Source organism: Anser brachyrhynchus (genome assembly GCF_964034855.1).
Source record: "Anser brachyrhynchus genome assembly, chromosome: 19".
Lineage (NCBI taxonomy): Eukaryota > Metazoa > Chordata > Aves > Anseriformes > Anatidae > Anser > Anser brachyrhynchus.
Window position 1 is genome coordinate 8,132,700 of NC_137712.1, and position 22,691 is coordinate 8,155,390.

General features: G+C 50.6%; 2 long non-coding RNA genes across 20 annotated transcripts in view; one reads left to right on the top strand and one right to left on the bottom strand.

Moving 5' to 3' along the window:
- The window catches only part of LOC308180202, a 272,118-nt gene that overhangs the window by 197,395 nt on the left and 52,032 nt on the right, over positions 1-22,691 (bottom strand). The gene's annotated exons all lie outside the window — the stretch shown is intronic.
- On the top strand, positions 1,278-3,279 carry LOC308180206. Its single transcript, XR_013940832.1, has 2 exons — positions 1,278-1,412; positions 2,905-3,279. It is a non-coding gene; the product is annotated as an uncharacterized lncRNA (long non-coding RNA).

Consider the following 22,691-nt stretch of genomic DNA (forward strand, 5'->3'; position numbering starts at 1 on the left):
AACTGGGGCAGCGCAGACCAGGTACTTTGTGGCTGCACAAATTCAGAAAGAAGGACGGCATTAGGACTAATACACAGGGCAGAGAGCCTGCAGTACCAATCTCCTCCACAAACTGCTCGCATAGCCTTGGATAAAGTCACTTTGACTTTAAGTGCTGCAGTTCCCAACAGCTATAAAAATGTTTTTCTTGTCTACTTAGATGATACAGTCTCTGAGGCATATGTCTAGGTGCAGTGCTTGATGCTTTCTTAAAGTAAGCCATAAACACAAGATTTAGGATTCTCCAGCAACAGAGCAAACCTTGCATGCTCAAGGCCAGGTGAGGTTGGTCAGGCATCCGCACGAGGACTCAGCTTGGGTGCGAAGGAGAGGAGAGGACAGCTACATGAAATAGAGCAACCTGGCACAGAGCAGGAGAAAGGGATACCCTCTTCTAGGAGACCAGAGTGGTCCAAGGAGGAAGAGGATGGTCTGTGTGTCCAAAGGGATGAGCCAAAATAGAGCAGGCAGAGGAAAAAGAGCTAAATAAATGCAAGGTGTTAACCTACCAGTGGGCAACAGTTCATGAAGTAGCACAGCAGACTTCTTAGAGGGACCAGGAACCCTGGAGGAAGGATTAGAATTTGTTTTCTCAAGTGTTTTGATTTGTTTAGTGTTGTTGTTTGTTGTTGTTGATGGTGGTGATTTTTTTTTTTCAGTTGTCCCTGCATATTCATCTGCCCAAATGAACACCAAGACCCTGACACCAGCCTACCCTAGGTGGCTTGGCTCCCAAGATGGGCTTCAAGAAATAGCACTTACCTTCCTATCACCACGCTGAACCAACTTAGGTGGCGAACCCCAATGAAGAACAGACGTCAGAAAAGTGCTTTAGAAGAACAGGTCACAAACACTCGTAATAAATCTGTTCAGATGCACTTTGGGGAATGCAAATCACTTAAATTATTCAAGTGTCGAGCTGTTGGGACTCCAGCAGGCTGAGAGCTGTTGCAGTGAAAACCACCGCAGCCCAAAGTGAGCAGGGCAAGAAAGGAAAGAAGCACATTTTAAATACAAGCTGCTCCACCTGTGCTGTGGCTTGTAACCACCAGCTGCAGCTGCGTTACTTAACAAATGGCAGGTCTGAAATGGTTTGGGGGTACAAGGCAGGGGAAGGAATAAGGATGGGGCAGTAACTGCAGAGAAGTGATGGAAGACAATAAAAGCACTTGGCTGTGGAGCAAAGGGTGGAATAGAAGAAAGATGTATGTGATGTAATGGTGATGTGATAGCTAGCTCCTCAATGTAAAATCCAGCCATGATAAATGTAGAAAGGCACTTTAGAGAAAGGAGATTATCTTCTCCCTTCTCCTGGAGAGGGAGTACACAGGATGAAATGCTGAAGTCAATTGACTTGCCCAAGCGAGAAACAGGTAGGGAGCTGGATTTGGGTCCATGCCTCTCCCCAAGGCACCCGGCTGCCACGTGGGGCTCTACCTTCCATCTGGGTGGGCTCCTTCACCTGCCTGCTCCCTGGGAAAGGCTATTTGTAATCCAGCTCGTAGGATATTTAGACACACTCTTCTAATTACCAGCCTGCATTTATTAATGGTCTGTTTATACCCATTTGTTCTTGTTTCAGTATTGTCCTTTAGATTTAATAGCTCCTTTCCTTCCCCGCTGTTATGCCCCAAACTGCTTATATGCAACAATCCCCTCCTATTTTTCAGTCTTCAGTTTTGCTTGGCTAAAAAACCTAAGCTCCTTAGTCGACTCTTGTAAGAAAGGATCTTCATTCCCAGACCATGATTTATTATTCTATTGTTTGAAAAATGCCTGTCAAAAGTTCATTATTTCCTTCTCCTTTTTTCCTTGGCTAAAATTCAGAATTTTGAGCAAAAATAAATGTAGTGCTTTTGCTGTCTGCTGCTACCACCAGCGGCAGAAAGACTGACTCGAGTTGCTACAAAGAACAGCACAGGCAAACTGTGCAAGCAATTCAGTCATCAGGGGAGTTTAATTCTACCAACCCACCTGAAACCTTTTAAATTTGCTTTTCAAACACATTTTTAAGAAGCAAATTCTGCCTGTGACAAAAAACACATGGGTATTATTTGCAAGAAATAGTGTTTATTCATCAAAGTCGATAGGAATTTCTGTGGTTTATATAGATCAGCTCCTATTCAGTTACAGACGGCGCGGTTCAGAGAATATCCAGGCACAGATAAATGCTGGACTTTGTTGATAAGATATCTTGTGTCTCTCTGTACTTAAGGGCTTTAGAAATTGATTAACTGAAACCCTTATCAGGAAGGTAACTATTATAATACTCATTTTACTGACGAGGAAAACAGAGTACAAAAAAAAAGCTCAGTGACAGACACAAGGTTACACAGCGAATTAGTGGCAGGAATACTGATTCCATCTTCATCTCCCTGCTTTGACCATTAGCTACCCTCCCTTAATCAGCATCTTCCCCCCTCTAAGTTCAGGTTTTACTTTTTTTTTTTTTTTTTTCCCCTAAATACATTTCCCCTGCCTTTCAACATTTTCTAGTCCAGCTGGAAGCTATGGAAAAAACACTGCCTATAGACAAAGAGTTGGCCTCAGCAATATTTTAAGTATGACAAGGAAAAAAAAAATCTCCCTGAAAGAGCATATCCTCATAAGATTTTCAGTCTGAATTTGCAGCTTCGGAGAATTGAGCTAAGCCACCGAATGGCTGGGTGCTTTATATGAAGCAAACCTCTTAAGGCTTTGCATTCATGCATTATTAGTAGCTTCATTCTATATCTAAGTTACTTATATGGCTCCTAATTACCACTGTATCTTAATACCTCATCTTAATGTATTTATCCTTACTGCAGCCCAGTGGAGCAAGGCAGTCTTGAGACTCCTGCTCCATAGACAATTTTTATGTTACAGAAGACTCAGAGAGAACATGAGCTCGGTCCTTCTCCACTTCCCACCCTAAAGGCAGGCTCCAGGCTGCAGCTGGTAATGCCTCCCCCACCTTGGTCCTTTGGGCTCCATGCTCTGGCCATGTACAGGCTCCCAAACTAGCCAGCCAGGTGTAGAGAGGTCCCTGTGGCCATCTACAGCTTGCTGGTTAGATAGAGCCTGAAATATCCTGATATATTCTGTCTCTCTACATTTTTTTTTGAGATTTAGACCTAAGCGACTTGCCTGAGGTCACTGAAGAAGGCAGTGGCAGAGAGAATTTCACCACGGTCCTGTGGTTGCTTACCTAGTTCGGTAAAAGTGCTAAGTTCTGACTAAAATTAGAATGAAACACAGCAAGAGATGAAAACACCAGCCCCAGGACTCCATTTTGGGGCTATAATGCAGAAAGACTTAGAACCACATTTGTAAGACAACATACCCAATATATCTATGGTTTTTCACCAGCCTGAGAAATGCTTCTCCCTGCTCCGGTCTCCTAACTCCAGCCTAATGAATAAAAGGGATGTATGAGCAATCGGTGTTCAGAATTGATCGCCTGTACGAGGAAGCCATTTCATTGCAAGGCTAGAGATTGCACCCCCGTGCCGAGAAGTGTCCTCCAGGGCTCCTGGATATCTAAAATGTTGCTAAAAACTTGATCTAGCCCTTTTGCCCAGGGGCAAATTCTACCTGTAATTATTAGGACCAGGAACGCTCACCTAGTCCAGGAGCCTGACTACTTGAACATTTATCTCCATAAGCTTTACACTTTAATAAATAATTTACCCCCAAAATGCACTTAAATTAGATCTATAATTCCAGCATGAGGCTCTGGTGGTGTGAAGAGACCTCCTGACTTTGCTCCAATCATTTATAATGCCACCATAAGCCATCAGTGGAATTGCAGCATTATTATTTATAGCACCGCTTATATTGTTCCCTCTATCGTTTATTATCCTCAATTGGAATGGCCCCAGCCAGTCTGTACGGAAAGATGCTGCACAGCTCCCAGCGCAGGTCATTTCTTAGCACCGAAATGCTACCATCTTACGGAAGCGGCGATGTTATCAGCACGAGGATGGATACAAATTGCCTGGATCTCCTGTCCTCATTTCTGCGAGTCCTTCCGTTCAATTTGGGTAGCGTTAAGGGGGGTGGCACCGAGGCTGCATCTTTTCGGTGGCTGCTTCCTCTTTCCAGCTTGAGGAGGGCAGGCTGCAGCCCCGACACTGCACGAACCTGTGCAGAAAACTGTACGGGATGGGGGACAAGGAACGGGCACCTGACTGTGCACTGTTCCCCGCATCCCCCTCCTGAATATGCACGCACTCTGCGGAGCAGAAGACCTCTGCAAACCCCAACCCCGTCCTCCTTACTCTGGTAGAAGCCGGTTACAATTACTAAATCTGGGATTCAGAAAAAAAGTGTCAGATTGAAGATCACCTGGTATCCCCAATGGTTTTTCTTTCCAGATGCATTATGATAATTGTAAGTGACATCACCTCGTGCTATTTTTGTCACGGGTGATTTTTTTTTCATAATGCATAGAACATGAGAGCGATCTCCAAGGTGCAGGGGGTGCACGCTCTGCTTCGCTTCATCCTACACTGCGCTGGCAACACCTAACCCGCAGCAGACATTCAGCAGGACAAACCAGAGCCCAGGTAATAAAAGCAGATAGAAATGCAGGATTTCCATGGGACATGCTGCAAGCATCACCCATGGCAAGCCGCTGCATTGCCAACGTCCTGCCTTGCCATTGCTCCTACTCCTAAATGGGTACGAGAAACTGTCTTAAATGCTTAGGAAAAGTCTTCCTTTCTTTCCTCCTGCCCTCTTTCGCTTGCCTGGATTTTCTCCAGTGACCCACTCGTTTCCCTGCAGTCCCACCTCGGCGCTGACAGGCTTCCTGCCCCCCAGTTTGGCCATTTGCTGCAGGGACTGGCCGGCACTGCTGGGTCCCGGTTGGCAGCAGGAGGGCACGGAGCCGCCTCGGTAGACTCCGGCCACGCTCCCATGCGGGAAAGGGGCTGTGCCCGCAGCCAGGGCAGTGGTTCAGCCCCACTTTGCAATCAAATCCAAGATACAAAGGAGTGAAGAGAGGAGCAGATAAAGGATCGGCGAAGCTAAAAGTGGGAGTAAAGAGCACGAGGAGGGTTGCACATTCCTGTAGCTTACATCCCGCAGCCACACAAAGCAGGGATAGCACGGCACTGGGGTGTCACAAACCTCGGTCTGGGTTTCAGGGCACAGCAGAATCCCACCAGGAAAGAGGGATTAAGCCTTGCAGCAGGAACAAAGAAAATAAGTCCTTTTGTGCCTCCCTCCCTTAAGAAATGTATCAGCACACTGGCAGCAGAAGGCCTTTCTGGGTTAATTTAGTTTTTTTCCCTCCTGAGTCCGGCAACATCGGAGTTCACTTAAGCAGAGCAAGAACCCCCCTCCTGAAAGGAGCAGGCAGGCTTTGGGGATTTCGTTTTTCTTGCAGAAAAGAAAAACAAGGAAGGAGGTGGGATCTGACTGTGCTGCCCCATGGAATCACCCCGTTTACACTGATCCCCACCAGCAATCCAAAGCTTTGCTTAAATCCGTGTGGGCTGGAGGCTTTCAGAGGCAGCCCCCTGTTGTTCCTGGCGCAGACCCGGCAGCAGGACACGGGGAGCACCCAGAGGGCTGGGAATGGGGCAGCAGAGGAGCAGCCCCTCTGCTCCTTGGGTCCACTTGTTAACTGTTTGCTGTTGTTGCTTTCTTCTGCGTATGGAAAATCAGAGGCTAACCATGCTCAGGACCAGTGATGACCTGGGTTGGGGCAGCAGACCACGCTTAGAAGCATTTTCATGAGCAGGCAGATGTCCGAAGGGGCAAACGTGCTCTGCTTTTGCCTGTGGGGACACCCATGTCTGAATAGCTGAGGCAATCAAGCCAGAGAGAACTTCAGATGATGGTTTTTTTCTTCCATTTTTGATTTTTTTTTCCTCACTTGTAATTGTCTTGCTGAACACTGTTGATTTGGTGGACTGCACAAGCGGCCATCTGGGATCTTTATGTAAAGACACATGTCATTAAAGAGTTATTCAGTTCAGTCCTAAAGTCAGCCGTGTGTCGTACTTTTAATGTCCTTTCTTCTGTCACTGAGAAGTAGTTATTTTAAGGATAGAAGTAGTTATATTAAGAATAAAAGATCTTGAAACTGAAGAAGATTTTAAAACAGTAAAAAATCCCCCCCTTCGGTCTCTTCCATAACAAAGGGTTTGTTTGGGGCACGAAATCTCAGCTTTCTGTCACTGTCATTTGCTGTGTCTGGTTTGGAGTATGGCAGACAGAGAGGGACGCACAAGTCCCACCAGAAGCCATTAAGGGCTGGGGAACTGGACAGTTGTTCTGCAGACATCCCTCAGAAGTATTTCTGGCACTTGTGGTTCCTGGCTGGGTACTGAAAATGGGGATGGAAGAAAAAAAATCTTTATATATCTATATATGTATCAGAGCTTCGAAAAAAAGCAAAGAAAAAAAAAAGCATGAAATATGGGACATGGAAACGCAAAACTTTCAGTTTTTGACAGGCCCTGCTACAACTTTATTCCCTTTCTTCTTCTTACAATTGGGAAGCCCAAGGAGTTTTCCAGGCACGGCTCATGCACCACCCCCAGCACATGCCCGTATGAAATGGGACCAGGATGCTCTTAGGGAACAGTCAGTCACCGACAGCTACAGGCGTCCACCCTCAGTGGACCGATATCTTTGTAGTTCTGACTACTCCTCCCTAAATAAGCTCCTAACAAAGTTTCACATCATGCTGGCATCTCGTATTTTTCACACAGAACTATAAAAAAAGGTTTCCGTACAGTGTTCTTTCCTCAAAATCAAGGAAGTCTGTTCCATTTTAAGAATGATCTCTGCTTGCAGAGACAAGAAGGGAAATGCATTTACAGCTCTGCCCCTTTGCTGTCCCTGAAACTTCGACAAATTTCAGTCTGTTCCTCCTGCGACACGGTGCTCCTCCTGGGGTCTCAGCCCAGCCCAGGACTGTTGGTGCAATCTGTGTCATCGATACAGAGAAGGGATGTACCAGATGCATCAGCACTTCGGCGCTTTTATTCCACAGCCCCGTTCAATTTGGTGTTTTTCAAATTATGCTGTAGCTGTTTTGACTCTGCCCTTGCTTCACAGGTGAACTTTGCTGTCAGGTAGATAGAAATGATTGAAAAGTCCCGGTTATTTCTCAAGAATTGCAGGCTCTCTTTGTCCATTCATCTGTCGATAGGCACATTTCCTCTCTTGCTAACATGGTGTATTCAGACAGGATGACATTTTTTCCCTGAAACATTACCCAGCCGAGCCCTGCAATAAATGGCTGTATCTTCAGAAGATTTGGAGATCCTGATTGTAGGACTCTTGAAAATCTCCCTGTAAGGAGCAAAAGGTTTGAAATCACCACCGTGATTAAGCAACCAGCATCCCGCTCTCCAATTTGAGGCACAAAGGTACAAGAAGGTCCTGCATCCTGCAACAAGAGCTGTTCAGTGAGCAGACCTCTGCGGTCCTTTTAAAATGCCCTGGATTTCTATGCAGACGCATTGAACTTCACTCACAAGACCAGGCAGAGAACGGGTGGGAGGCACAGGGAGCCCACGGGGCGGGCACGGACATGAGAGCAGCTCCGTGTCGGGCAGCCCCCCGGGATGAGGCTGGGCAGAAGGGCACAGGGGTTCTGCTGGAGTCCTAACGAAGGGGCTTGAAAGGCTGCACTGCGGGTACCGAGCCATCTCAGAGCCACTCCCAGAGAGAGGTGCACGATGACAAACGTTTCTGCCCACGGGAAGCCCACTTCCAGCCTCACTTGCTCTTTCTGCACGCCTTGAAAATAGCAGCCACCTGCCCCTCCCCAGCTCTTTGGGTTTTTCTGCCCCTCATCTCTCTTGGTGGAAGCGGGCTCTGATTTCACCCAACCTGCTGCCAGTCCAGGTACAGGAGGGTACGTTTTCCCCAGCATATCTGTCCTACCCTGCCCTCGGCAGGAATGAAATTGTCTGACTGTGACCTACCCTTGGGGACCGCGATGGAAATGAGACATCTCTCTCGTGAGGACCTCCCAGCAAGCACAATTGAAATATCTCTGCGACCGCAGCAGCTCCGTAATGAATGAATTAATTGATTTCACCCTCAGCTTCTTCTCCATCGACCCCACTGGCCCCGCAGCGCGGGAGGAGCTTTGTTCCTGTTCCCTTTTCCCTCTCAGCCCTGCTCTATTTCAGGCAGATGAAACTGCTCCGGGGCTGAGTGAGGGTGGCAATCCCCACACCTCGGCTCTGGATGGTGGCCAGATGGGTCATCGCTGCACCGGGATGGAGGGAGGAGGGCTCGCACCTTCCAGCCATCTCCAGGGCCTCTGTTAACAGATGAAAAGTGGGTCTGGGAAGGCCGATGTCCTCCTGGTGCATCTGCCTGGGTCTGCATCGCTGTTTGAGGAGCTCACGTGGCCATCGCGCGGTCTCCAGGTAGCCCCGATTCTCCCCTTGCTACTTAATCTGAATTATCTTTGGGAAAGCGATGCGGGGCTCACTGCCAAACTCCTTCCATCTTCAGGTGGCTCTGTGAAGCTCTGTGACCAGCACGGCAAGCCCAGGAACCACACAGATGGGGCAGACATCTGCGTGTAACCTGGGCACAGGACTGAGCATAACCCAGGTGCGGTGATTCCCCGGGGCCTGAAAAGGACGGGTCCTCTCCCCGTTTACAGGACGGGTCCTCTCCCCGTTTACAGGCAAACAGCTCCCCCTCGAGTCAGTGCCTGCGGGCGTCACCGCAGGGTGCTTCGTGCAGGCTGCTCAGGGTGGGCCAAGCAATCAGAGAGCTCCAGGAAAAGCCGAAGGGACTCGGGTCACTGCGGAGCCGTTAAAAATCTGGAATTCTTCTCACAGCCTGGAAAGCAAATCCCGCTCAGATAAAGGTCTTATGTAAGGCATCAGATACGAAAGCTTCTACGTGGCGTGTTCCAGGCATCAGAGAGCAGCTCCAGGAGTTACGTCCTCAGGAATTTTGGCCGTGGCTCTGAAGGGACTCTCCTGGGCCCATGAGCACACCGTGTGGCTTCAGCCATGCCTCAGTTTCCCCTTCGAGTTCTCCAGTTCCGATCAGATTCACTGTCCACCACAAGATATGTATCTTCAAATGCTCCTATCTTCCAGAAACTGTTGCATTTAATGTATCTTTATCTTAAATTAAAAAAGAAAAAAGAAAAAAGAGAAAAGAGAAAAGAGAAAAGAGAAAAGAGAAAAGAGAAAAGAGAAAAGAAAAAAGAGAAAAGAGAAAAGAGAAAAGAGAAAAGAGAAAAGAAAAAAGAAAAAAGAAAAAAGAAAAAAGAAAAAAGAAAAAAGAAAAAAGAAAAAAGAAAAAAGAAAAAAGAAAAAAGAAAAAAGAAAAAAGAAAAAAGAAAAAAGAAAAAAGAAAAAAGAAAAAAGAAAAAAGAAAAAAGAAAAAAGAAAAAAGAAAAAAAAAGAAAAAAGAAAAAAGAAAAAGGAAAAAAAAAAGAATGGAATATTTTACATTATTTTTTCAAGGGCAAGTTCTGAACCATAACGCAGTTGTTCCACCATACTGAAGGGCTTGAGATCCTTCCTTTTGATTAGTGGAAGTGGACATTTTGCAGAGTTTCACATTTTGTATAAGTTCATATATTTCAACTCAATTTGGGGATAAAAACAGATGTTAATAAAACTGAAATTTTCCTCTTGGGTGAAGCGTGCCTTGGGGACATCTGTGATCTGCATTTCTGAGAGCCACAACTGCCACCAGCAGCAGCACGGAAGGGTTACGTGCAGTTGCACATGATCCCAAATCCCTCTTTGGCAATGCTACACCCTAGGGGTAGGTTGCAGTCCTACAACCTAGGATTTCTGGCTGAGCCAGTAACAAAAAATTAAATCCACTTATTAGCACATGCCACCTGCCTCAGGACACGGTATCTAAAGCACGTGGCTGTATCGTGACCAGGTATTGTGGCACCATCCGAGAACCACGGGCGTGGATGAGATTTCAGTGTGTTGCTCATGGAGACAAGACCAAGAGAAGGGGGCTCAGATGGAAGAAGCTGTTCCACGCGCAGCCGTGTTCCTGGCACAGGAGAGGAATCAAGCTCAAGACATCAGGGCTCCATTGCAAAGACAGGGATGGATCAGTCTTAGGGAGACCACTGTAAGGAAGCTTCAGGTATCTTTGGACAGCTGCTCGCTGTGTCTCAAGCCTCGGGCTTCCCCTCTCCCATCTTTCCCTTGTTCTGTTTCTTCTCTAAGCTACCTGGGTGGGCTGCGCTGGAAGGGGCGCTGCTGTAGCTGCTGCAAAGGCTTTGTTCCAACGCCAAATCGGAGCTACGGAAACAGTAAACGGGATGTCCTTGTGAAGGAGGGAAAGGGGCTGCCAGAGCCATCAGTAGCGTGCCCACAGCCCTGCTGAACTATGCTTCCTGGTCTTTTTCCAGCCACGCCATCCTCAGAAGTGGTTCGAGTCCAGCCTCCAGAACAGGGATCCCGGGGCCACCGCACCGCGGGACTGAGCTGCTCCCCAGCGCAGCCGAAATGCTGCCAGCCCGCTCTCGCTCCTTCCCCTCACTCCTTTCTCTGCCCTGCTTCACTTTGGTGAAAGAGAATTGTTTTGACTGTATCTTCCTTGTAGACATTAAATGCCTTTCAAAGCAAGGTCAGAGTCCCCAGAGCTGCGACAGCGCACACCAAGATAACGGCTCAGGCTGGGCGCGCTTCCCTCGCCGTAGGCGGGGAGCTGCTCCTCCGTGTCACGGGGGTGTCTCTCCAGGCGTTGTCACAGCTCAGCACGTCCCGAGCTTCCAAGGGAAGGAGCAGACCTTGCGAGCCCTCTTGTCCTTACACACCTGCGGGAATGGATGGCCAAGGTAAGTCTGGGAGCCGGACATCTGCTTGCATCGTCTTTGAGATTTTCCATACGCACGCACACATCGATGCTTCCGAGGAGAAATAATGCACCCACGGCATCGAGGCAGCACCAAGAGGAGCAGCCTTGAAACAGGAGGAGCTAATGGTCTGTGGCAGACAGACAGAGCCCGGACAGACCGCGGCGCAGCACCGCGCACGCCAGGCGGGTTCCTGGCAGCTGGTTCATCTCCCCGTGTCACATCTGATGTTTGAGTAGGGAGAAAACACACGAGTTTATTTCCAGCGCCTCTCCCTGTTAGACGGGTGACCTTTTCGTAGCTCTGGAGGGCAAGGGAGAAGGCAGCCTACGAAATGTTCAGCCGATGCTTGACAAATGAAGATATGTAAAGGAGGCGAGGGACGGAGGGGGAGCCAGGCTGGAAGCCGGCCCCGTCAGCGAGGGATGCGTTTGTGTTGGCTTCTGCATCGAGGAACGGCATCGGGGGGCTGATAGGGGGGATCTGGTGGAGCACAGGTTCGGATGGGGCGCTGGGGATGGTTTATCCCGTTATTCTGGGGAGAGGAAGCCAAGCTGGCAGCAATCCCGCTCACTGGAGGGCGGCTCAGCACACAAAGCACTGCTGGGAGCGCAGAGGGTCTTGCATCGCTTCCTGCCACCCCCTGCCAAGCAAGGCAGCACGCTCCGTGTTCCCACCTCTTCGATCAGCCAGGAGGGACACACACCACAGCCATGTCTGAGCACAAGGTCCTGGAGCTAACGTCAGGCTGACATTGGAGCCGAGCAGGCTGCACAGAGCCCCTGGTGGCCACGGTTCGGTGCCACCTGGCTCCTTCGGTCACCCCTTTCCAAAAGGGCCGGGCAGAGTGGGTCCCATTTACACCGCTCAGTGCCCACGTTGTGCCACCACACGCAGCCCCCGAGGGACCTTCATTCCTGCTTCACAGCATCTCAGTCACCTGCTGGGAGCAGGCAGAAGGTCCCAGCTGGCTCCCCTCAACTCCCCCCCTTGGCTTCTGGTGGGCTCCAGCCTCCTCAGGCAGCCTCCGCTGCGCTCCCTCTGCATCCTGGTACTGCTGATAGGGGAATCTCGGCTGGGAAAGGGCTTTCTGAAGCCCCTGATAACAGTCTAACCCCTGTTAGCTCCAAGCGGGAGCCCCTCAGATCCGGAGGTCAGCTCAGCTGCTCCACCCAGAGCAGAGGGCGTTTGTAATCCGGCTGAGCCTGGCTGCGCCCCGCCACGGGGCCGCAACGCCAGAGATGCAAACACAGCTTTCCGCCAGGTGAGCTAAAAGAGCTGGAAGCAACGACTGCCTGGATCACGCCACGCAACAGCTCTGTGATTTGTACACAAGGAGAAATTTGGACAGGGCTTGGATCTGCAGCTATAGGTAGCTCGGGCTCTTCTGCATCGCTTGCTTCTGGGAACGGTCAGACGAGATGAGGTTTGCTTGAGTAGCTTATGTTTTCGGAAAGTCTTCTTGATAGGAAATGCGATTCATCAGTTGTGGCTTTTCTGACTAGATAAGAAGTTTGCAAACAGAGCTGTTCTCCTAGAAATCTCCTCCCAGACTGCTCTCCTTCTGAAATCCCAATCGATTCAGGGCCCAGCCTAAGCTGCAGCGCGCTTTTGTCCCAGTAGGACCCCACCACTCAACCCCCCTAAATGCTCCCGATGACAGATTTTTGGATTTTTTTCCTTGAAACCAGAAAAAAAGACAGATTCTATATTTGTTTTCTATGGCAGATAGGAAACCAACATTTATTTTTTTACTGGCTCTAAATAAAATGCCTCTTAGTTACAACACGCGAGCAAGGTAGGCAGACATCCCTTACACGCTCCCCATACCAGATCCAAACTCGAGGACCACAGGTTCTTCCTTCAAGAGCGGAAAGACCCGGCTGATTTCCTCCTCCTATCCCTTTCATTGCCTCTCTGCCTTTTGGGGTACAGCCAGCACCAGAAGGAGAATGAAATAGAGTGAAAAAAGCTATTTTGTCTCTTGCCAGCTCGGTTGGAAACAGGGAGTACTGGAGATCTCCCAACTCAGTCCGGCTTTGGAAGACCTCCAGCCCGCTCTGCTGAGGCCCGAGGCTCCGCGGGGCTCTGCAAAGTGGCTGAGCTTCTGGGAAAAGCCACAGACAGCCCAAAGAGCTCTGCTGTGCAAGGACAGAAGGGCTGATGAGGACTCGAGGGAGAGGGGACACCTGCCTGGGACAAAATGCAGTCTGGAAGGTGGATATTTTGCATGTTCTGATGGTATTTATATAAATGAGCATTGATTTCATTCATCTATTAAATGTGACGACAGGTTTGCTCATGAATAATTTTGGGGAAGTCGTTGTTGTCTCTCTGCTCTGAATGTACCGGTTTGGGGGAGGATGGGGAACGACACTGACCTGCGCACCATCGCAGGAGCACACCATACAGGACTTTATGTGTTCCCAACCCAGATATCCACAAACTTCCAGCCCCAAACCTACAACCATTTCAAGCCAACAGACCACGAAGCCTTTTGCAGACAGCGGGCTCTGAGCCCTACCCCTCGTGCTGTCCCCCAGGGTGAAGCACTGTCTGGCACACAGCTCTCAGCAGCCGCAGACCCCGTGCCGGTGCCAGGCGCGCAGACCCTTGAGGCAAACCGAAAAGGCTGCAGCTCGTTTTATGCCCTGGCACTGTGAGCTAGATGAGGGAGTTCACAGAAGTTTGGGGGTTTTTGGCGTCCTTGCTGCTGGCAGCTCCCTCTGCCTTTCCAACCACCGTCCGAGCCCTTGCCCAGCCCAGCAGGGAAGGCTCTGGAGCTGCCCCCGGGTTGGAGGCGGGTGGGACTCGAGCACCCGTGCCTCGGAGCCTGGAGGGGACAAGGCACGGACGGCAGCCCCTGCACCTGCTGGCAGCAATCCATCCTGGCGCGGAGGCACCTGGAAGCCAGGTCGTGTACCTGCCTGCAGCCTCTGCAGCACAGCCGCTGCGTGACGCCAGGGTAACTCATTACAGCGCCGATGGCAGGCGGCGTTACCGCGGTGTGACAAACGCAGGCCCTGTGGGCGATGCCTCTGCAGCCCCGCACCGCAGTGCCCGATGCCATCAGCACTTCGGTGCCGTCGCAGCGACCATTTGCCAAGGTCAGCTCGGTGGAGACGCATGGCTCCAGGTTCCTGCCCTCCCCGCTGGTGGGAGGCCTGCTCCCAGCCCCTACCTGTGGCCATGGAAACAAGCAGCAGGGCTCCTCACCAGGCGCTCTCCATCTTATTGATTCCTTGGGAGATTTATGGCAGAGACCCGATCTCAGTGAAGGAGCTAAATCCAATTCACTAAGGAATTACAAGCCTGTCCGATCAATAATCTATTTATCTCCTTCACTTTGCCATCTTTAAACACTCCAGGCCTGTCAAAAGAAATTGAAAGCTTTTTAAAAATGAAATTATCGAAGTCTGGAATGGCTTCGCTAGGGCTTCTGGAAAGGATCTTGAAACCAGGACAGATCCAGTTCAGGATCCAGCACTTAGGAGACATCAGTCATAGCTCCGGGAACTAAACAGCGATCCAGCACACAGGGTAGGATGGAGTTAGGGGGGATGCTGGCACCCAACACATGAAGAGAAAGGCTCATATACCTACATATAGGTACACACAGCTAAGAAGAAACTGAGGTCTGAAGCGTTAACTCCAACTGAAAATGCACTGCTGAGCTGCAAGCTGTAAACTGCATTCGTTCCTGACTCGAGCACATCACAAAGTTTAATTTCACCAGCACATGGCTCTTCAGATGCAGTCATTATGTCTCCCTGGGGCAGAGGTGTGCTGCATCCCAGAAATAATGTTATTTTTCAGCTCTCATGCAGCACTTCTAATTAATAGATGGTAGAGCAGCTTGCATGGAAGAAAACCGAGGCCCAGGGAGGGAGCAGGGCGAGCTGAAAGCCAGCCAGCGTCAGGAGCAGGCACAGAACCACCGCCTCTTTGAAGAAGAGCAGCTTCCATCCTTTTCCAAGCTTCATCGCTATTTTTATCTAACAGATGCAGGCTTTTACAAACACAGGGGCAGCTTCAGGATCACGCCACACACGTGAACTGTTTTTGTACTGAAGTTCTTTGCCAAAGAAATATTTACATACATGCCTAAGCCTATCTCTCTTCAGACCAACTCTTACAGAGCAGATTATCTGCAATCCCAGTGGGACGTAGCCATGGATTCTGTTGGCCAACTGGCAGGATATTTTCTGGGTTGCACAGAGCTGGGGAATCTCGAGCACAATTTTTCTAAGGGAACAACTGTGCTGTAAGCGTGCTGTTCAGACCTACCTGTCTGGGTAAGTCAGAAGTCCTGCTGACACTCACGATGGTGCACTGGTGTCTGCAAGATTTCAGCCCCGTGTTTGATTCTGCTTGCAGGACGCTGGCTCCCCGCACTGCCCCATTTTTAACAGGTTCCTGTACCCGACCTAATTTTCTGCACCTGAAACTCCAGCACTGAAGCAGGAAGGGGCTAAATTTCTCTGGAGATGGAGAGGGGCCAGTTCCTCTCACTTCAGAGGTTAATGAATGGAGTCACTGGGATAATTAATGTTTTGCTGATGAATTAATCACCCTCGCAAGCAGTTTCTGCCTTCCTCTCCGCAGAGAGGCAGGGCCCTCTGGAGATCTCACAGATCCCTTGCTCAGGTGGCTTCCCTGTGCTGACAGCCCCGGTTTTGGAGCTGCTCACAGCCTGCCTCTTCCGCAGGGGGCTGCGTTTCTGCGGGAGGCAGACCCTCAAAGCCAAGGGCTGGGGTTTGAGAGACTCCAGGCCACCAGGATCACGCTTCCTTGCAGTCTGCAGTAACGCGGGCTGTCTCCATCCCGAGCCTGCATCATCCACCCCCCAACGAGCCCTCACAGCCCTGCCAAGGAGCCCTGCTTTTCCTCTGAAGAGCCATCCACGGCTGCCCTCCCAGTCCTTCCCCTCGCTGCTCCTCCTGCCTTCTCCATCCATCCCCAGCATTACTCCAGCCTGACCCCAGGGCTGGGTATCGATCCCAAACCTGACTCGAATCGCACTGTTTTTCAGGTCCTCTTTGTGAAGAGCACCACTGAAGCACTTCTCCAAAGAGCTAATGCCCTTGTCGTTTCCTTGTTACTGGAAGTGTGAGAACACGCATGGTGACCGTGCCAAAAAAATCACTAACCTTCTGTGGCAGCTGCAGCACCGATGAGAGCCGCCGCCGCACGACAACTTTCTCCCCTGACTGCAGGCACATTTGAACTGTGATTTCCAGGGGACGGAGAGCCGAGAGTGGTTTCACACCATTGTTCCCTAAAATAATCCCTGTAAAGTCAACAGGGCTCCTTGAACCAAGCCCTCGGGGTCCTGCAGTGCTCAGAGTCACGGCAGCATCTTCAGGCGGAGGACAGGGGCAGGTCAGGGTGAGGAAAAGGCACCTCTCCTCCTCCGGGTGAATTCAACCGTGGTTAGGATCACAGATTGTCATTACGCTTCAACAAGAGGAAACAGGAGGCAAGGAACTGCAGCACTGAGCGTTTTTGGCAACGTGTATGTGAGGCAACGATTTTGTATGGGCACCTCGGATGTGATGAAGATATCCTGCAGGAAGTACACAAGGTCTGGGGTTTTCTGACTAGTTCTTATCAGGAGGAGAAAGCAGAATCGAAAACTTGACCTTTTTAGCGGAAAATGAATACTACAACATTTTGCCGTTTCACAGGGGGAAAAACACAAAAGTAATTTAGAAATCCAGAGGTGTGGGAAGCAGGGTTGTCATCCCCCAGCCCGTACTTCTCTCAACCCCTCCGTCTGCAGGCCAGCTTCCCCCCAACACGTCCTACGAGCGGTCGGCTCTGACCTCAGCCCCTGGCTCCCACTCCCCTCCCGCTTCGGCCGCCTCGTCTCCTGCCTTGTTTACGGTCACCCTCGGACATCCCCGCTCCGGACACCCATCCATCTCGAGGTGGCCTTTCTTCTTGTCGTTTTAAATGCTCCCCGTGATTTATGGCCCAGCAGCTCCCCAGACACATCCCCAGCATGTTATATGGCGCTGGCGTAATGCTAACTCTTAAACCGCAGAGGAAGCAAACGCCGCTAATTTATGCCTGGCTTTTTTTTTTTTTTCTTCCCCGGCATAATTCTGATTTTAATGCTCCATCTACGCCGCATCAATATCCTTTCACCGCAAGCAAGTAAAAACAAAAAGTAAATATTTCATTTCCCATTCTTTCCCCTCTTAAAAGGTTTCGCCTGCACCAGCTCACCCGGCGTGCCCTGGGGTTAGACAAATAGGAAGCGACGGCGGTGTGCCGCCGGGGGCCGGGCGGGAAGGGCACTGCCCACACGTGTCAGCTCGCTGCGAGAGCCGCTGGCTCTTGGTGCATGAACACAGCGAACGCAAGCAGCTCCTGCACTGGGCTAAATCACTAGCCTGAGCTAATACGAGGGTCTAACGCAGCGCTAATTTATCAGTCTGGTATCGCCATTTGCTTCATGTAGCTATATTCAGAAAGCACATCGAAGTGCTCCGGGAAAGGAGAAAAAAAAGGGAAAGAGAGAGAGGGAGGAAGAAGGGTAACAGACCATTAGGTAAAATATTAACAGGCGAAGACAAATCTCTGGCCAAGGGCACTACAAAACGGCTCGGCAGCCGGAGGGGTGCGTGTCCTGCCGGGTGCAGGCCCCAAGGCTTCGTCTGAGCGAGGAGCAGCTAGGTGCTTGCTTGGGTTGTGCAGTCCAGCAGGGTTCCCCTCTAAAATACAAACCCTGTGACCCTGGCTGGTCTTCACATCTCCCCAAAACTGTGGGTAAGGGAAAAACGCTTTCCCCTCCTTGTGTTTGGAGGGAAGAGGAGAAAACCTTACTAAAATGTCATTGAGCCCAGGTCCGGAGAGCGCTCGGGCTCCTCACCTTGAAGCACAAAAAGATCCAGAGAACCTGGGGGTCTGAGCTGGTTCTCAGCCTGCAAAAAGATTCGAGGCCACTAGGCAGACCTACGCAGATGAGCCCTTTATGCACACACAGCCTAATGACTGAGGCTTTAATGACCCTCACGGAGCAGTACCTGTACCCGTAAAGGCCCGGCTCTCCTGGTCCTGTGCTGCCTCTGCCCCCAGGCAGCTCACCTCCCAGCTGGCTACCATGCAGAGTCCCAGCAGAAAGCCAGCCCAGGCAGGACATGCAGCTCAGGAGAACACCAGCACCCTGCAGCACCTTCCCCTCGCTTTGCCTCCCGCGTCCCCATGGGTCCCCACCCGGCACTGAGCAGTGCCGCAGGGACACCAGACCAGGACAGGCCTTCAAGCGCTCCCCTCCCCGCGGAGCACGGAGTAGGGACAGAGCCACCGCTGGAAACCTGCCTCGTACCCCGCGGCTCCTTGAGATCATAGCCTGTTTTGCTCCAAAAAGAGCTGTTGCAAGACAAATACCTCTCCCAGGACGACTGAAGTAGGTCACATCAGGCGGTGCTCAGGAGCGCCTGTCTGACACCTCCCCATCAGCTGCACGCACCGCTCGGCCTCCTCCTCTTCTCTTCCTCCCTCTCTCCCCCATCCCCTCTCCTCCTCCTCTGCTAAAGGTCCGTGAAAAGGGAGCTCCACGAAGGGGAAACATCTCAAAAGCAGAAGCCGTGTTCTGCTTTGGCAGCTGGAAGAATCAATGCTAACACGGCCTGTGCGTGCAGACAACAGCTGACGCCGGCAAAGAAGCATCAGATGGGCAAAACCGTGATGGGGTTGGACAGAGCAAAGCCGTCCTGTGTGAGGATGGAGCCCCGCGGGCCCTGCAGGGAGCAGGACCATAAAATAAGGACTACAGTAAAAGGTCAAGCATCATTTAAGTGACAGGCACCAGGCACTGGAACGGCCTGAGGGCTGTAGTTGCTGTTCCCCAGACCTGCTGGACAGAGAAGGGACCTCTGCTGTGCATGCCCAGCTCTGGCATCGCCTCCCCACCACCTGCAATGCTCCGTCCATCCTCCGGGTGTGGCCCCAGCAGATGGGACAGAAAACCACGAGCTCAGCTCACATGATCAGATAATACACTCTAAATATCAGATATTAAACTGCCTGGATATCAAGTTGTAATTGGCAAAAGCCTTTTGGCTGGAAAAAGGCAACAGGAGATTATTTGTTTTGCTCTTCGCTGGGTTCTCCGATACGAGAGAGCCGTCCTCTGCCCCCTGCAAGACACGGTGGCTGCAGGCGGTGCCGTCCCGGTGCGTCCCTCCAGCCTGACAGCAGAGGCTCATTGCTCCTGCATTTAAAGGGCTCACCCAGAGCAAAGCCAGAGCCAGCAGCTGCCAGCAAACGCCCTCATCCTCACGGCCACCCTCTGGTGACACAACGGGACGAGGGCTTCAGGGCCACCCACCCGCAGCAGGACCGCAGCTCCCCGCGGACCACACGCAGCTGACGCCCACCAGCACCAAGGGGTCGAACACCAGAGCAAATACAGCTCGGATTGTACTAACGAGGAACAAAATGAGCTCTCTGGTTTAAGGCTGCCCGAGCTTTGGAGGAATTTGGGGCTGGATGTTTAGGGAGCTTCTGTCTCTCGCAGGTGAGCTGCATGGGTTGCCAAATGTATGTCCTCTCGGAGGAAAAATGAGTATTTTCTGGTACAAACCTACAGGACTTGCTTCAGTTTTACCAATTTCCTTTCGAAACGGAAGTAGTTTAGAGGAAAAGAAATTGCATCAAAAGAAATCCTAAAAAAAAAGTCCTCTGAAAGTGTTTGCATCTGACTGACCCATCAAGCAGTGGCTCAGGGTAAGGAAAGGATGACGGACGCTCCTTCTGCTGCAAGCTGCCCCGATTAGCTCTGAATCAGATGCCCCCTGCCCCCAGTGGCCCTCCACGCAGCGATCCTCAGAGCTCTGCGGGCTCAGCTGAAGACACCTGATGCCAGAGCAGATCTCCTTCTGCTAGGAGGAAAAGAGCTTTTTGCCCTGGACTGTTTCCATAAGCGTAATTGGATTTAAATTCAGAACAGCAGTAACAAAACAGAGAGAAAATATAAAGAGGCTTTCCCAAAGTCTTCCAAGTGAGTCTGTGGGTATCAACGGCAGCTTTCCTGGGAGCAGACAGGAGCTTCCACCCAAGAAGGAACGATACGCGGAGTTTCTGCATTCCCAGCATCCACGTTCCCTGGACTCTCTGGGGTAGGGACTGACCTGCCCTTGTCTCAGAAGCTTCTCTTTCCGCTCCGGCCCCAAGTAGCAGAGCTGTGCCCAGCAGAGCCACAACCCCTGCAAGCCAGCAGCGTCCTTGCCTGAATTAATGATGCAGGGCAGGCTCACTGGGAGAGGGAGGAAAGTTTGTTCTCAGACTACAGCTAGGAAGAAGTTTGCAGACACATTTGATGTCACTACAGGACATGAACTGCAGATTCACCTGAAACTTTAGGATTCTTACCAGATGTCTGCAAGGATTTTTCTGTCACTGAGGGAACATAAAACCCTCTCCTCGCTGTATCCAGGCAGTGCAGACTCGCTTTCTGAGCTCTCTTTTCTAGGAGGATGAGGACGCTGATGGGTATTACAGATTGCTTTTCGGTGCCAGGGGTCTGAACAAAGGCCAGGATGGGAAAAAAAAAAATCCTTCAGCCACATCCCCAGATGAGAAATACGTCTGGCTCCAGCTCCGAGCTCTGCCGCTCAGGCCCGTCCATGTCACCGAGGATAATCAGGCAAGTAGCTCGTTGGAATCCTAATCCAGAAAAACCGAGAGCCTGAGCTAATGGCTAAATAATCCCCACATTAAAACCTTCCACAGAGCTAAACGAGAGAACTCGGCTTCCAAATGCCTCCAATTAAATGAACCATTGGGGTCAGCGCCCGGGGTGAAGGCGGCGAGGGAAGCCAGCTGGGAGCCCCGAGGAGGAGCAGCATTTCCAGGGCAGCAGTCCTGAGCCCATCCCTCTCGTCTCTGGCAGGGTTAAGCACTGTCACAGCACCAGTGAAACGTGGTCTTTATTGCTTCGTTTTTATCTCTGTGCATCTGTTTTCATTAGAACAGCGATGGCTGCTTGACGACAGCCCGGGACGGACGGAAGGGGTGGGTTGTTTGCTTCTTTTTCTGCTTTGCCTACCTCCTCCCACCACCTCGGACCAGAGGGTGATCTGTGTGCGGGCTGAAATAAAAGCCACGTAATAATGAAGTCTGGGGCTGAAGCCCATGGACATCAGCGCAGCCTTAATGAAATTTCTGTGCCTGGAACACATTAGCAGGCAAGAGCTGAGACTGGAAAAAGATGAGGCTGCTGAAGAGCTGGCTGAGCTGGGATGGCAGAGCGTGAGTCAGAGGGAACAAGGAGAAAAAGGAGACAGATGCCCGAGGAGGGGCTGCTCTGGGGAAGCTAACTCCTGTCCCCCTCCGACCCCAGCCCTCCTGCAGACCTGCTGAGCCCTTCCACGCTCCCAAAACCTTCCCGTCCCTGCCCCCAAAGCTGGCAGGGGCCAAGCTCCCATTGCCACGAAGGCAGCAATAACCACTGGTCATTTCATCAAGCAAACGGCCCGCGGCTCGCAGCTCTGCAGAGGTTCAGATTTCCTCGAAGGGGAGGCTGGCGGCCTGATTTTCTTGATTTCCGTTCCGATTTTGTTCCGTTTCTTGGCTCTGCTTCGCACTGAGGCAGCAGGCAGATGCCCAGAGAGGTGTTGGTGCTTCTCGGAGGGGTGGCGGGGAAGCCCTCAGGCTGTTCCTATTCCTCCCTGCAGCCAGGTCGGTGTAGGAGGCATCTCAGAGCCTGATGTGCTCAGGCCAGCAGGTTTGTGACTGTGCCATTCAGCAGGTGCCGTCATCCACATCGCCTCTCTACGGAAGGACAGGGGAGAGCACGTGGCTGAGAAATCCCTGCACTGCAAATAAAACTTCAGTATTCTGGGACCCCAGCTGGCAGCTCTTCCCCCAAAAAAGTTTTTTTTCCCCCCATATTTGCACAGTTTCTCTGAACACCAGCGTCTTAAAAAAAAAAACCACTAACTTTCAGATCTATTGCTTTAAAGCAAATGTGATGAATAATCATCAATACCATTGCAAGGCTGGCTGTATTTCTCTTTAAGTCCAGTAGGATTTTGCTCTGTCTCCCCGAAGACACACGTTTGACTTTTCTGCTGTGCCCTTTCCATGGCGTTACAGCCTGCGATTGTGTCTGCCTTCTGAACGGCTTTGTCAGGAGATCATTCCTCCTCAAACCTTGTTAGCAATAATAAAGACAAAATAAGTTATAAATACGTTTGTGGTTTCCTTTTTGCTGAGTTGTAATTTGACTAACAAATTAAATTAATTTAATTCACAAACTAATTATTATTCGGTTAGAAGTAGATTGGAGAAAGTTTAGTTGAAAATGGACTTTTCAGGGAAAGAAAAAGACAGCAGCTCTTGGAAACAACTTAAACGTGGGAAATGGGATGAGTGACATTTTGAAAATCCTCTCTCATTAACCGGCTTTGGCTTTCAGCATGTGTCATTTTTATCCCGATTTGTAAAGCTAATATTTCTTTCCATCACATATGTTGGGTAGACAAATCCACAGAACTAGAAAATGTTGGTGATGGAGCTATAAAAGCAGACAGATCTCCCCAGGAAGATAAGGGACCATTTTCTGAGCTGGAATTCTGGCTGGTGTTACTTTCTCCTACGATCTCCGAAGCCGCATCTGGGAAAACAAGGCTCCTGGTGCCGCTGCGAGCCTTACTAACGTCCTGTGATCTAAATGGAGAGTGTGCTTTGGTACTACTCCGTTTTCGTTTGTTAATTGACTCCCCTCTCATTTAAGGTAGGAAGTGGGAGCGGTTCTGATAAATGGATCACACGGTCCTCTTCGTTTCCGTGCAGCTTCTGCGAAATAATTGCGAATTCCTCACGGCTCTGGAAA